This window comes from Mauremys reevesii, linkage group 10 (genome assembly GCF_016161935.1).
Source record: "Mauremys reevesii isolate NIE-2019 linkage group 10, ASM1616193v1, whole genome shotgun sequence".
NCBI lineage: Eukaryota > Metazoa > Chordata > Testudines > Geoemydidae > Mauremys > Mauremys reevesii.
Window position 1 is genome coordinate 65,101,151 of NC_052632.1, and position 13,498 is coordinate 65,114,648.

Consider the following 13,498-nt stretch of genomic DNA (forward strand, 5'->3'; position numbering starts at 1 on the left):
TCAGGGATCTATTAACAGGAGTGTCGTATGTAAGACATAGGAGTAATTGTCTCCCAGTACTCAGCACTTGTATGGCCTTATCTGGATTTTTGTGTCCAATTCTGGGAATCATACTTTAGGAAATAGGTGGACAAATTAGAGAGTCCAGAGGAGAGCAACCAAAAAACCTGGGCATGTTTAGTCTTGAAAAGAATACTGATGGGGGACCTGATAACAGTGGTCAGATATGTTAAGGGCTGTTATAAAGAAGATTGTGATAAATTTTCTCCATCTCCACCGAAGATAGGACAAGAAGTAATGGGCTTAATCTGCAGTAAGGGAGGTTGAGCTTAGATATTAGGAAACACTTTTTAACTGTAAGAGTAATTATGTTCTGCAGTAGGTTTCCAAGAGTGGTTCTGGAATCCCCATCATTGGAGGTTTTTAAGAACAAATTAGACAAACACCTGTCAGGGGTGGTCTAGGTTTACTTGGTGCTACCTCCATGCAGGAGGCTGGACTTTATGACTTCTCAAGGTCCCTTCCAGCCTTACATTTCTATGACTCTGTGATTCTAAAATGGATCCATTTTCAATTTCTTGCAACATTTTCACAATATCTTTATATTCGTATGTCTCCTGGGTGCTGCTGGCAGACGCGGTACTGCAGTGCTACACAGCAGCATCCCCTTGACTTGCCTTGCGGATGGCAGACAGTACAATACGATTGCTAGACGTCATCATCCCGTGGGTGCTCCTGGCTGACCTCGGTTAGGTCATTCTCTTCTTTAAGTTTTGTCTAATGGAGATTCAGTCCTGCCTGGAATATCATGCCAGCTGGAGGCTTCTGCCTCAGGCTGCTCTCCCAGTTGGCAGCACTGCGCAGTTGCACCTACCCCAGCCTATCCCTTGCTCCCATGGCTCATAAAGGCTGGACAGTAGTAAGGAGCAGTTCAACTATAGGCTGAGCAAGTGCAGAATGGTGGTAGAATGTGCCTTTGGACGTTTAAAAGGTCCCTGGTGCAGTTTACTGACTCGGTTAGACCTCAGCGAAACCAATATTCCCATCGTTATTACTGCTTGCTGTGTGCTCCACAATATCTGTGAGAGTAAGGGGGAGACATTTATGGTGGGGTGGGAGGTTGAAGCAAATCACTTGGCCGCCGATTATGGACAGCCAGACACCAGGGCGCTTACAAGAGCACAGCAGGGTGCGCTGTGCATCAGAGAAGCTTTGAAAACCAGTTTCATGACGGGCCAGGCTATGGTGTGAAAGTTCTGTTTGTTTCTCCTTGAGGAAAACTCACCCCCTTGGTTCACTCTACTTCCCTGTAAGCCAACCGCCCTCCCCTCTCCCCTTTGATCTCTGCTTGCAGAGGCAATAAAGTCATTGTTGTTTCAAATTCATGCATTCTTTATTAATTCATCACACAAATGGGGGGATAACTGCCAAGGTAGCCCAGGAGGGTTGGGGAGGAGGGAAGCACAGGCGTGGGGTAGTTGTAGGGGCATCCCCTAGAATGGCATGCAGCTCATCATAGAAGCAGCATGTCTGGGGCTCTGACCCGGAGCGGAAGTTTGCCTCTCTGGTTCTTTGGTAGGCAGGAAATGAAATTCAAAAGTTCACGGGGCTTTTCCTGTCTACCTGGCCAGTGCATCTGAGTTGAGAGTACTGTCCAGAGCGGTCATAATGGAGCACTCTGGGATAGCTCCCGGAGGCCAATACCGTCAAATTGCATCCACACTACCCCAAATTCGACCCAGCAGGGTCGATTTCAGCACTAATCTCCTTGTCGGGGAGAAGTACAGAAATCGATTTTAAGAGCTCTTTAAGTCAACAAAAATGGCTTAGTTGTGTGGACGGGTGCAGGGTTAAATCGATCTAACACTGCTAAATTCGACCTAAACTCGTAGTGTAGACCAGGGCTAAGATTGATGAACTTCAAATTGACAGCACACTAATCTTTCCAGGGACTGTCTTTTTGTTCTGTGTTTGTGCAGCACCTAGCACAATGGAGTCCTGATCCATGACTGGGGCTCCTAGGTGCTACTTCTGTACAAATAATAAATAACAGTAACAGAAAGCATGGTTCTAACTCATGATTGCCATATGTCTTGTGTAGTTATTTACACTGAGTGCTGAGTTCTTATTTATTATTTTGCATGTTGGTGACTCCTAAAGGGCTCAGTAAGGAATTGGGACTCCACTGTGTTAAGCACTGTACACACATAACAAAAAGATGATCTCTACCCCAAAGCGTTTTGGTTGTAAAATGCTCTCATTCTGGTTTCATAGTATTTTACGCTGACTTTACACTGATGTAAATAACTACACAAAGTGCAGGACAATAATGAATCTGTCCCCATGACTTAACCTGAGTAAGAAACTGGAAGGTGTAAGTGGGAAGACCAGATACATAATGATCAAATTGCCTAACTCAATGATACAAGGAAAGGTGAATGGAAATGTTTTCTTTGTTTTGCTCTTAATATATTCTTGAGGAAAGAGAAAGTTTTCATGTTTTGCACTTCAGCCTGCAACGTCAATAGCAAACCTTAATCGTTTGTTTAAGCAACCTTCTAAACTGACAGGGTTGGCCAATGCAGTCACACAACAAAAGACTTTCAGAGAGACAGCTTTGCTCCCAGGTGTTTATTATCAGGCATTTGAGTTAAACTGATTTTAACAACCCAAACAAGAACTCCACAGGGGAGTTTTTCACAAACAGAAAACTAAAGCTCAGGTTTGGCTATTTAAAAACCCCAATCCCTTATACCTGATGTGGCAGTCTGCCTCCTCCAAAGCCCCTAGATTAGCCTGTTCATTGCTAACATCGGTTTTTCTGCCTACCAGCGAGCATTTATTATAGGGGTCTCCGATATAACTCTTGACTGACCTCAATTAGGAATAGCGATTGCTCTATACAAACTGACAAATGTCTTTCCCTACCACCCCACAGTCATCACATGAACAAGTTACTGAACATTTTGCTGCCTGTAAAATTTTGAAACCTTAGGTGACTGCCTGCTCTACTTACATTGTAGAGCCCGTCTTGCTCAGGAGCCATATCTCATTACACCAACCCTTTCCTGTGAAGCCATAGACCATGGCACTGGAGACTTGAGGCAAGGATTCTGGCCAGAGTCTCTGCAGCCTGTCAAAAGTGGAGAGATTGGCCAGCAATAGAATCCAAAGAGGATAAGATAAATTGTATCTTGTTCTTTTCTGCCTGTGTGTGTACCCTCTGACACAATATAAATAATAAACAGTAATATGAAAAGTTTATATTACTGGAAGTCCTAGAGTACTTTCAGGTGAACTTGGGAAAGAAGACAGAGAGGGTCTGTGAGTTGGGATTTTTTTTTAAGTTCAGTTCTGCGCTGAAAATGATTGTATTAAAAATTGCACCCACAAGGAGACCATATATTACACGTTAAGGAAACAGAACAAGACCAGGAGGACAAAACAAATATATAAATAACTGTGCTAGGCTAATAGAAACTGCTTATAAAATACATGAGACTCTACAACAGCCGTATTCCAATCAAACTAAAATTGATTTAAATTTCTAATTTCAAAGTTTGACTTGCATTCAAAAATCTCAAAGAAATAATCATGATTTCTAAATCATTCATCGTTCAAGCTTTGGTCAAGGTTTGAGGGGGAGACTCTGAAAACAGGAAAGTTATGAGCCTCATCACTGTACCGTCTATAACAGGGTGAAATGCACTACAAACACCCCTCTGATTATTTTATTTGAAATGTTACAGTCACTTAGGTAGAATCCTGCTCGGCTTAATCGTTCAAGTAGTCCCACAGACGCAAACTGGAAGTCACAGGCACTTTGTGCTGCACCTCTGTCCCCTGCAGGTAGACTCTCCTCTGCTGGGGTGTTGCATTTGGGATGATGGAGATAGAAGTTGGCATACACCTGGGAATGACTCTAACCTAGCATCTACAGTAATATTAGTTGACAAATTATTTAAACAGTGTGCTGCTCTCTGCCTTGGAATCATACTCTTGCAAGAACACACTGAATATGTCTGATATTTTACTGTTTGTTTTTTAAATCTAAATAATGATCAAGATTTTTGAAGGTGCCCTGTGATTTTGGATACCTCAGTTTTTGGGTGTCCAACTTGATGTACCAGCAAATGCCGAGTGATGACCCTCTGCAAATAAGTGTTTCAAGTTGAGAACCCAAAAATTGGTGCACCCCAAATCACTAGGTATCTTGAAAATTTTGGCCAATACTATCTCCCCCATATTATCCATGTAAAACAACTATTCCCTGAATATAGATTATAAAGGTATCTAGAAGTTTTATAGCAAATAGTTCTTTACTCAATATTAGAAGGTAGTAGTACCAGCTTAGATAGGTGCCTCCCTGGGCTAATATGGTGGGTAGAAAGAGGGAAGGGGGCAAAGCATTCTGGGATACTCCTAATCCAGGCATGTGATTGGAGAAGAAATTATAAGGTTAGGGAGCTTGTTGGTGGGACAGAAGGAGTGATCTGAGGGTGAAGAAAAATTATAAGGAGCTTTCTGAACTGGGTGAAAGATACAAAAATGTATTCTTTCAGGCAACAAAACAAAATCACCATCTTGTTGTCTTTTGCTATGGCAAAATTTTATTGCAAAAGTGCTTTCTGCTTGGAACAAATATATTAAAATTTACAATTTTGTTCTAAGGCTCGAATTTTTCATTATTGTTCTGAAAGGTGTATTTGTTGGCAGAGTTAGCAAGAACAGTAAATACCTTTTTTTTTTTTTTTGTAAAAACTCAAAGATTTTTCTTAAGTGACTACTTGCAAAATGAAAACAATTTTTCACAGCTGTAGTAAGGAAACCTGCAGGGCTTCAAATAAGCACCCATACTTCTAAGGATTCAGTCAGATCTACTAATCAGTAGAAATCATATTTATACAGACTAAGCATCCAATTCTTCAAGGATGATATGTTAATCGAGGGCTATTAGCCAAGAGAGTTGGGACACCCCATGACCCGGGTGACCCTAAATCTCCAATTGCCAGAAGCATCTGGCACTGGCCACTGTCAAACAGACTAATAGGCTAGATGGCTCATTAGTTTCATCCAGTATGGCTGTTCTTATGTTCTCAATATTTGGGTGCAATCAAAAAATTGAAAAGTTCTGAGGATATTTTGCAGCTTCTTTGGTTCCCCGCCCCCCCCCCCCCCCCCGCACATACACACACTTTAGTTTTCTTAATTCAAACAAGTTATTGTGTAATTCTAACAGTGATGTAGGCATGACAATATCTCCTTACCTAACATCATAGTGTTTCTATTATGATATTTGTAGGTTGCAGAATTCTGCTTTCAGTGTTGTTTGTGACATATATGTCTATTTCCGACAGCAGCTTGAAGCATATGTAGATCTTTCTTGAAATTTACTATAGCAGGTTACATGTATATCTTACAGGATGTGAAATTCCTGACATATCAGCCAGATGTTTACTGTGTTTATTAGAGATTTATAATATGGCAGGGTTAAAACTTCAAGGCACAGACTCAGGATACTGCTGAATAGCAACTAACTTTCTAATTTGATTTCACCAAAATCACTTTGATATTATAGGGAAATAAAATGTTTATTCCCTTTTATTGTGTGTCCATTGTTTCAGATATATTGATTCTTTCCTAATTATGAAAAGTGAAAGGTGAATCGTTAACTTTCTGTACAAAGGTACTTTAAGATAAATGGCTATAAGGAAGATATGACCCAATCCATTAAAATAGAGAGTGAGTAACAATGTAAATCCGATATGATGCTGAGTTCAAGATCAGGGTGAAAGGATGCAGTTATGCATGCAACCTCTAATACAGGATAGCTACTTCACACAAGCATCTACCCAGGATTGCTGTCAGAAGGACAGGTGGTAATTTTGTCCTGGTCCTAGTCTTAGCAGGGGTGCTAAACTCCTGCTGAGCTGCTTGATGAATGTTTTAAGCATCTTGCTACACTGTAATGAAACAGCAGCAGGGGGTGTTTGACTTTTCCTTCCTCACTGTTCCTCTTCCCCCACCTCTGTCTGGGAGGAGTAAATGTGTTCATCTTTTCTCCTGGCCCCATTTCTACTCCTTGGCTCCTATTTGACTATGATGTAATAAAGCTAAAATTTAGAAATCATGTAAACAATTACTAAGGAATTCTAATAGACTTTATATTTTTCTGCTATTTTCTTATTTATTTTGCTAAAGGAATGGGCTGCACTGGATCTGAAAATATAGTCAAAGTTTGTGTGAAATTTTCCTAACATTACAAGAAGGGATTTTTGGTCATGTTCCATGGAAGTTCTGCTGTGTGATCTTGGCCCAGTTTAATGTTCTGTGTTGAAACCAAGTGGAGCGCTCTGATTTCACGTGGATTTCAACCAGAGCCATTGGGTTTGGATGAGTTTCACATAATTTGAATATGAATCAGTGTGAAACAAAAGAGGAGAAAAGATTCACACTCCCCAATGAATTAAAACTAGTGAGTTTCAAACATCAGTTCTGCAGAAATCTGTGTACCTGCATAAGGAAAGGAAATTCCACTACCCATCTGATACCAGCAGGTCATGCATACAGTGTACATATCAGAACTATCCCTTTGGAAAGTTGCATGTGGAAGGGTCGTAGCATCTTTAAAGGGAATGTATGTAAGTCTGACCCAAAAACCAAATGCAGCCTCTGGCCACCATCTTCCTGTAACTCTAGGGTGAAGAGATAACTGTGTATTGCTAGTTAGCTCAAACTACAATAAATATTCTATGCAGCTATTAAGAAGCATATCAATTAAAGTAAATATTAGTGTTGTGGTCATTTGCACCTGTTACTGGAAAAAGCAAACCAGATATAGCTCTCACGACCAGAGGACAAAAAATCCAGGTGCTCCACATGTCTCCACAGGCAGTTGTATTTTTTTCTAATTAACCCAATCCTGCTGTCACTGAGATCAGAGAGTTTTCCTGTTGACTTCAGTGGGGGTAGGAGCTGATCAAAACACAACTTTTCAATCAGAGCTTTTCAAGTGACGTCAATAAAGCTAGACTAATTCCTACCAGCTGAGGAGCTAGCCCAATAATAAAAAGCACAAGTTACAAGTAAGAGGGGACTTGTTGTAGTGACCCCGGATCCTTTAGCACCAGGGTTATTAGTTTCTATTTCTGTTTCACATTCTGTATATTTCTCCAGCTGTTGAATCAACAGCTATTTTCATCTGTCCTGTTTTCTGAAATGCCACCCTTCTTTCTTCACAGAATTTCTTTAGCCTAGATAGACATTAGCAAATGTCTATTGTAAATGTCTCCTGATATGTGTCTGTGAACAAATCCTGCATAATTATGCGTAAGCATAGTTATGCTTAAATAGCTTTAAAATACATACACTAGTTTTTAATAGTTAATAAGTAATGGTGTGTAAGAAATACAGGATCAGTGGTGCAAAGGGACAAGGAAGCTGCTTTTAGTGGGTATCTGAAGATTTCTCGTGCACAAGAGAATCTTTGGCTGACATTACTAGCTCTATAGCAACGCCTATCTGCCTCCACCTCCAATCGATAGGGGATGTCATTAGTAAAAGGGCATCCAGAGATCTTGCCAGCATTAAAAGCATCTTGGGGGCCATTATGATTGAAGAAACAGCATAGGATTGTCCTCAGAGTCAGGGATAAATTGTGCCTTTACAGCCTGCCACCTCAACTGTTTCCATTACTTATTGGGTATAGCTGGGAATTCAAACCATTATATTTAAATGTACTTAACATATCCTGCAAAGCTGTCTACTGAAAGGCTACTCAAGGCCATAAGTTTTCTCCATTTTGGCTAACATGCAACACACAACAGTCTGTAGATTTTCAGGTTGTGAGAAATACTCCTACATTAATGCAACTGTGCATGGAATTTATACAATAATAATATGCTACTAGCAACAGATGACTAGTAATGAATTATATCATTTAGTTTTACAATATAGAAACTGTCAAAATATGAATATGACTCCAGTGGAGTTACTGTCAAAATATGGACTCTGGATTTAAACTGGTGTACCTGAGATCAGAATCTGCTCCATATACTGTATTATTATTATTTTATTAATAAACATAAATGTATGCTGTAAATGCACACAATTAGATGATTACAAATAGGTTTTCAAATCTGAATGTTCTTTTGATTATTATTTGTGTTACAGTAGCACATAGGAGCTACAGTTATGGACCAGGACCCCATTGTGCCAGATGTTGTACAAAACTAGAGCCAAATGGCGGTCCCTGCCCCAAAGCGTTTACAGTCTAAGTAACCTAAATATCAACAGTGCATAATGTACATTAGTGCTTCTCAACCTTTCCAGGCTACTGTACTCCTTGTAGGAGACTGATTTCTCTTGCTTACCCCCAAGTTTCACCTCCCTTAAAAACTACTTGCTTACAAAATCAGACATAAACATACAGAAGTGTCACAGCACACATACTAAAAAATTGCTTATGTTCTCATTTTTACTATATAATTATAAAATAAATCAATTGGGATATAAATATTGTACTTACATTTCAGTGTATAGTATATAGAGCAGTATAAACAAGTCATGGTATGAAATTTTAGTTTGTACTGACTTCACTAGTGCTTTTTATGTAGCCTGTTGTAAAATTAGGCAAATATCCAGATGAGTTGATGTACCCCCTGAAGACCTCTGCGTACCCCCAGGGTCTATGTACCCATGGTTGAGAACCACTGATCTACATTCCAGACAAGGACCTACACACAAAAAGGCAACAGTAAAGAGCTGGTTTTGGAGGGATGTGCGGGAGGGTATAGTAGGGGTGAAAGCGGGCCGGTACAGCATGCCGGTAAGAAGCTGGTACCAGCCCATACGCAGCTGATGTTAAAGTGCTGCTGTGCAAATGACCCTCCTTAAATGTCACTGCCCCTTTTCCCCCCCGTGTCAGTGGCCAGTGACCCTACTGGCAGGGCTGCCGACGCGAGGGGCAAAATGAGCAGCTGCTCCAGGACCAGACAGAGCCCTGGGCCCTTTTAAATTGCCACTGGAGCCCCAGGCAGCATGGGCCAGGCAGCGCGGATGGGCTGGCTGGCTGGGGGAGGCTGACCCCCCCAGCCTCGCTCCTTCTACCTGAGGCCCCGCCCCTTCCAGGGGCCCAGAGCTGGGCTCCCATACCGGTAAGAGTTTAATATTACTTTCACCCCTGGGTATAGTGTCCATCGTCAGAAACATTGTGCCAAGTTTCTGTTCCCACAGAAATAGCTAAATTATAAACCTCTGAAAATTAGTGTTTATGATAAAAAACTCTTACAAAACCTGAAGTATTGCAGTTGAAATGCTGTTATTGTAATATAAGAGTGATGTATATATATTTCTCTGGTAATATAGAATATATTTTTTCTATGCATTTATCTCAGTGAATACACAGTAGGGCTCAAAGTGTAATAAACTCAATGTGAAGTGCAAAATTAGAGACTAATTTGATTATACACTTGTGTGGAGAAAAAAGGTAGATAGACCATTAAATATATGCCGAATGCAGTATTGTATCTGAGATTAATGTAATGTTACTAATGAGACTAATGCTTATGCAAGCACAAGCAGCAGCACTGGCAGTTTCATTAGTCTCTAAAACTTTTTTTTGTTTGAATATTTTCATGCCGTAATACAAATATCAATCATAGCACAATAGCCAAGCAATAATCAAACAAAACACTGAAATACCATGACAAGGAATGGTGCTGCTGACAATACTGGGCTATGTAAATGTGAATATGAATTAAACATACTATCATAATTCCACACAAAAATAAACATTTAAAGAACACTATCAAGTTTGAATAGTCAAGCACTCAAAAGTTTAAAAAGCCAGAATTAAGGCTGTTTGCAACTTTAATTCTTCCCCCTGTTGCATATGTATTATCACGGTCTTTAATTACATGGTCACATGCTATTTTTTCCACAGGATGCCTGCCACATCAAGTCCACATGATGGACAATGCTCAATGAAAGAATAGCTATGCACTATTTTGTTTTATCCTCATTGTTCAATATCTGGCACTAACACTTATTTACTGCACATTATTCAAAGCCTGTTCTGAAGACAGTACTATTAATTTCCTCCTGGGCTTTACTACCATCACAGCGCGGGCTGAGGGACTTACTGGTCGCTGCTTCCAGGAACTCCCATTTGCCCTGAGCAGTGATCCACGGCCAGTGGGAGCCGCGATCGGCTGGACCTGAGGACGGGGCAGGTACACACCTACAGAAGCGGCAACCCCTGTTTGAGAACCCTGACTTAGATGTTTCACAAGCATTCATTAATTTAGATTCTCATCACCCCTGTGGATGAGGAGGTATTATCTCTGTTTTATAAACAGGTGGCTGAGACACAAAGAGAGAGAGGTCACAAGTGACCACTAATTTTGGGTGTCCAATTTGAGATGCCAAGGACCTGATTGTTCAGAGTACTTATCTATAGAGTACTCTCTATAGAGAGATAAGCAAAAAAAAATTGTCAAATAGCTAAATTCAGGAAAATTGCATTTTTCAAAGGCTCTGAAACTACTCAAATTCAGATCAAATTGGATGAATTTGAATTTTAAAAAGATTTTTAAAAAGTCAAAACAGTTCATTCTGACTGTTTCGAAACTAAACGTTTTAACTTCTTATTTCAAAATGATGGTCTGGTTCAAAATTCATCTACATTTTACAAAATAGATGAAAAACTCCCCAAAATAAAGCAGAACAAAAAATGTATTTCACATAGGCTTTTTGTTTTGTTTCATTTCTGGGTTTCTTTCCCAATGCAAAGCAATTTTTTTCAGTTTTTCAATTTCTGTTAGAAAAAACAAAAAAAAGTCAGTTTTGTTTCAAAACAAAACAAACCATTTCCTAACTTTTGAGTGCTTGACTTTGCAACCTCAATGATTTTCCTTTAACACATTTTTGGGGTTATTTTTTCTTTTTGGGGGAGTAATTTCTTCACACCCCTGCTCCTTGTCTGATCTGTCTCTACCCACTTGCTTCCAGTCCCAGTCTCCCTATCCAATTCGAGTCTCTCTTCATGCCTCTCTTGCTTCTTGTTCCAAGTCTCTCTTCTCAGCGAGTCCCAGTTCTTCCCCCACTCACCCTAGTTCCTTGCCAGATCTGTGTCTCCTGCCCCCCCATTCCCTCCACACTGGTTCTTAGTCCCAATCTCCTTGTCCAACCAGTCTTCCTCCACCCCTCAGCTCATCATCTGACCTCAATGTACCTCCCCAACCAACTGGCTCCAAGTGTCCCAGGCCCAGGCCCCTTGCCTGCCTTTTCCCCAGCTTCTACTCTCCTTGCCCAGCCAATGAGATGGAATCTTCAGGGATTTTAACTGCTAGAATAGAAGAAACCTCTGCTGACCATGTGCAAACTGTGATTTTTTTTTCAAAGACTTATAACTTGACCAAATTTGGTCAAGTTATTTCACAGGAACAAGAAAAGGCCCATCACTGATACATAGGCCAGTCTCCTACCAAATTTCAATCCCCTGCTCCAAAGTGTAGGGGTGCTGTAGTACTTCAAAGAAGAGGTCTCAAGAATTTTTTAATATGGGCAAAACAACAAATTATTTACCTAGCCTTTTTCTTGCAAATGCTAAATTGTTTTGGCTGAAATTTTCCAAAAACATTTAGCTTGAGGCAGTTACTCAGCATGGAAAAATTCAGTCCAAATGGTTAGTTTAACAAAGTTATAAACAGCTGAAAACAGAGTCTTATAACTGGAAGCATAAACCAACTTTACAAGACAGTACTACCAGCTCAACCTATAAAACTTGGTGTGGGAGAGAGAGGAAGTTATCAAGAATCCTAAATATTCCCCGAAATGGTAGCATATGTGGATGCACCCACAGATAACAGTAATAACATAAGAGTTATATGAAATATATCCATATAATAACCAACCCATAACCAATGCCTGATAGAAATAAACATGCAAGTTTTCAGACTTAAACTCACACACACATCATTAACCTTCTCTAGTTGTAGCAATCAAAATACTGAAGACCAAAACATATTAGTAAATAATGTCCAAATATTAATAATATAGGGTGACGTACCACCTGCAGAAAAGCACACAACTCCCACTGATGTCAGTTAAGTTGCATTAGTGAGCTGATAGCTAAATTTGCTTCATAGATCCTTGGGGATGGATTCTGGAAATCTTTACTGTGGAGTTTGTTCCTGCAAGCACTTAAGACATGTTAGTAATCTCCACTGAAGTCAATAAAGATGCTCACAAGCATAAGAGCTTGCAGGATTGAACCTTTTTTGAATCGTATATACTCATACAGGTTGTCCCATTGAACTCTAGCAGAAATATTCATGGATATAGGAATGTAAAAGTAAATTTTAGACTATTTACATCAGAAACCTCACTTTAAGAGTTAAGTTCCTCCAATCAGGGAACAGAAATAGTACCATGTGATCTATCTCACCAGTCAAAACTAACCAACTCAGCTCAAATTCCACATTTTGAATAACCCACTCCTGCAATGTACTGATCATGAGCAATCTGCAGACCAAGAATTATTTACAGAAGTTATTCACTGAATTTCAAATAGCAAATAAATTCAAGAAAATCATAAACTCTGATCATTTTGTAAAGAGAAAAGGATGATAATGCCATTTTATATAAACTACTTGCTCAGCTTGTATGTATAAATGAAATATATAAATAATAACTGCGGCAATAGCATCAAAATATGATTGTAGGATATTGCTTGTAGCTAAAGGCTGAGAGCACTGTGCCCATTTGAAACAACAATTTTTCTTTTAACACTTTTGCCTCTGTAGCCCATTACTATTTGTATTGTGAGTATTTGGACTTCATTTTATGCACTTAAGTTCTTATATGTTTAGATTCTACTCCCTGTAAAACTGATGTAAATCTGGAGTAACTCCTTTGAAATCATTGGCATCATTCCAGATTTATGCTGGTGTGACTGAGAGCAAAAATTGTCCCAAGGACTAGAATACATGAAGCCAGCTTCACTGAGCAAGAGACATTTGGTCTGCCTATAGGGAGGAGAAGTCGGGGCAGCTGGCCAGCCTTTTGCTCCAAGAGTTGATGCCAGGGTAGTCAGCAAGCTCCCTTTGGCCATCAGATGTCATAAAAGGTAGCCATTCCCTTTCCCTAGTCGGAAGTGTTAGGAGAGCCAGCTGGCTTCTCTTTCAGGAGATTCAAGAGCCACCCCCCCCCCTCTCTATATATATATAGTTGCTATAGCCCCTGGCTAGCTTCTTACTCCATGGCTGAGGTTACTTGCAGTGTGTGTATATATAAATCAGTTATACATCAATTTATATAGCCCTTACTTTATTTATATTAAGATATAATGTAACATATTACTCAGAAAAGTGGAACAAGAAAGGAAGACATCAAAAATATTCTGCTAAGTACAAATAGCTGTATAGTGCAAAATGTGAACATCAGACTATTCCCCAAATGTTCAATTACAGGCAGCTTCAAAGAGGGGAGAAACGCA

The 13,498-nt window shown here is 39.9% G+C and overlaps 1 protein-coding gene and 1 long non-coding RNA gene across 3 annotated transcripts in view; one reads left to right on the forward strand and one right to left on the reverse strand.

Annotated features, from left to right (window-relative positions):
* SHISA9 (shisa family member 9) overlaps positions 1-13,498 on the reverse strand; it is a 245,333-nt gene that overhangs the window by 162,034 nt on the left and 69,801 nt on the right. The window lies entirely within an intron of this gene.
* LOC120374084 overlaps positions 1-13,498 on the forward strand; it is a 58,208-nt gene that overhangs the window by 41,915 nt on the left and 2,795 nt on the right. The window lies entirely within an intron of this gene.